The sequence below is a fragment of the Amblyomma maculatum genome, chromosome 2 (assembly GCF_055883805.1).
Source record: "Amblyomma maculatum isolate TAMU_Amacu chromosome 2, ASM5588380v1, whole genome shotgun sequence".
NCBI lineage: Eukaryota > Metazoa > Arthropoda > Arachnida > Ixodida > Ixodidae > Amblyomma > Amblyomma maculatum.
The window spans coordinates 58,938,440-58,941,272 of record NC_139345.1 but is presented as its reverse complement, the minus strand read 5'-3'; the positions used below and the strand labels follow the sequence as shown (position 1 = coordinate 58,941,272).

The following is a 2,833-nucleotide window of genomic DNA, read 5'->3' as shown; positions in this document are numbered from 1 at the left end:
CTCGCACAGGCCTGGGTTGGCGAAGCGTATCGAGGCACGGGGTGATTTTCCAGGCCCGCACAGCGCTGCCTTTAGCTGCGATGAGAAATAGCGAGGAAAACGGGGGGAGGAGAGTATTTGCGGTGCAACTGCGTCGCTGTTTCGCAGCTGGTACACGGTGTTTCAACCTCTTTTCACCCGCAGTTCTGCCAACTACAAATCGAGCAGGCACGGGCTTGGAGAGAAGCATATTTTAATAGGTGCTACACATTGAGGTAAAAGACGCATAGACATTGCGCTGTATGCATTCGAGATAGGTGAGGAAAACAAGAAGAATTCTGACATATAGTTTACTACCTAGCCTCTTTCACTGCGGCCTAGGTCGACCCTCCAGTGTCCCTGCGACACAGATTTTTTTTTTATTTCCCACGACAGCAAGCGATCACTGTTCGCAAGGGCAGAACTTCACTGCGTTGCTTTTACGAGCGCATTGTAGTAAATGAGAACGAACGGACAGTATAGTTCGTAAATTACATGAGCGTACCGCCATTCCCTTGAAGCAGCCTGCGCTCTAGGCGTTAGGCTTAGGGCAAGCCATATATGTTGCCCCCTGTTTGTAGATTAGCCTGCTCTCAGGTAGTTTTTCTTTAAACATGTTTTAGGTTTCGGGTAAAATAAAAAAAAGTTAACAAGCGAATAAATAATGTTCACTGATCGTCGGGAGCCAGCAAAGTGCAGTTCTTTTTGGTGTCTTAGTATAGCTCCGTTTACATTGTCATCCTTCTGGAAAGGGTGCTTACGTCCTATGACTACAGAACTATAAGTGGAGGAAATACGAGAGGAAAGCCTCTCTGGCGCGTGCGTAACTGGGACGAGGCGATGTCTATATGCCACATCAAAGCTGTGCTTTTCACACCGCTGGGCGCTGCCAACATTATTAGGTGTCTTACCACGCTTCAACTACTTGCGTTGTGGTCCTCCTTCAGACCAACCAGTGAAACACGCGTGAACTTCAGAACCAGCACTGTCGAAATGCGTCTACGAGGTGAGCGTCTGTTCCCGCTATAGAAAGGCGACACGACACGATCGTATTATACTGGGCGAGGCTCTGCGTCACCGCTTCCCACTCTGCCCTGATCATTAACGAAAAATACCCTTTGGTATGGGTATCTGCTGTGACGGCGCTCTCATTTAACAACGGGACCGCATATTGCATTCTGTTATGTCCCTCGGCGCTGGAAAACGAGGACGTGAACACACAAATACTCCACTTGCTTCCATTTTTTTTTAAATATTTCTACAATGCACACGAACTTGCAGCTCGCTCTCCAGATGAATTCATGCAGTGAGTCACGCTGCTTCCGGTCGTCACTTTCTTGTTGCCTGCTAACCTGTGTGCGCGTGTGTTTGCACAAGTTTTCAATTTTACGCCGCATTCGCGGTGTCTCATTTAGTCTCATTTAGTGGCGAAGGGCTGCGTCAGTTACGATATCCTATTACTCGAGGTAAACAGCCCGTACAGGTGGCGCGGCGCCAACTTGACACTTAGAGGGGTAGGGCGGCTACAGGAAACTACATCCTATGATCGTCATCATCATCGTTATCGTCAACAACGATGGACTCAATGGACTCATGGCCTGATCCAGAACTTCGTGATCCCCCGATAGAAAGGGGAATGGCCGCATCAGCATCAGCATCAGCATAAATGGTGATAAAAATTGTCCCACAAGTGGGGGACTGATGAGTGGGGAGTCAACAAACACGGTAATTTGCCAGCAAGAAACTTCCTTCTCCAGTTCTCCTAAAGAAGCGACAGTGAGTCGTATTAATGAAATATTTAACTTTGGCCACATCGTTGCAAGGAACACCACAGTCAACGCCTATGACAAGCATCTGGCAAGACCACTACCGTTATGAAAGAGATAGAAGGCAATTAATAGTAACTATCTTGGCGTGAAAAACTTTTGCAGCAGTTTAACGTGGTCAAGTAGTTAGGGCGTCGTTCAGTTGAGTATCCGCGTAGTTCCTGCTCATTAAAAACGGGTGTTCATAAGCATGTTGATTGTTAGGTTGTATGGACGTATACAAACAACTATACCGTTCGTGTTCGCTTATTTCACAGCCTCGTACCGGTCAGATCGCAGACGCAGATCAGAACATAGGACTTTATTTTCCAATTTAAAGGGCCGTGGCTCAGCTGTAGCTATGATGCTATGAGTGTTCAAGGCGGAAATAGAATGCTGGCTGAGCTGGAAAGTCGCATGTCCCTTGACGACACAAAAATTCGCGGGACAGTTAGGTCGGTAACCGGAAACATTTAAACGGGAGCTTTACTGTCCTCGTCGTTCCAAGGTCACCAGCGCCGGAAATTTGACGTCAGGTGCGGCGCTCACTTCTTCTTCTGGTGTTGTTTCGCTTCTTCCTCTACTTTGTACACCTGCTGCTTCTTCTTCACACACATGGAAAATTTCATTCCTACCGGTACACATTTTACAACGCTGCCTGATGCAATGCCATACAGCCTTCCAGTCGCCTGCCTACCTTTTCCCTCCACCGCCACCGCTGCCCATCTGGCTCGCCCCCTGGGACTTCCCCCCTCAAAATGCCCTCAGCACATTCGTGCTTTCTCTACCCGGCTGTGGTGCCCTTTAGGTTTGCAGGCAGCCATAGAAGAGTCGTGTCCTGGAACCAGTGCTTTGCTTGTATTTCCTCGACGTTCGCAGACAGCCACGGAGGAGTTACACCACTGCAAATAGTGTCTGAACATGCAGCCGAGCTAAGCCGCAGCCATTTTCACCATCTTTTTGTGTGGATTCTTGTCACTGCAAAATACAGCTCCATATACCTCGAAGTC

General features: G+C 48.3%; 1 protein-coding gene across 1 annotated transcript in view; it reads left to right on the top strand.

The window, feature by feature from the left end:
• LOC146198754 (uncharacterized) overlaps positions 1-2,833 on the top strand; it is a 119,981-nt gene that overhangs the window by 74,720 nt on the left and 42,428 nt on the right. The gene's annotated exons all lie outside the window — the stretch shown is intronic.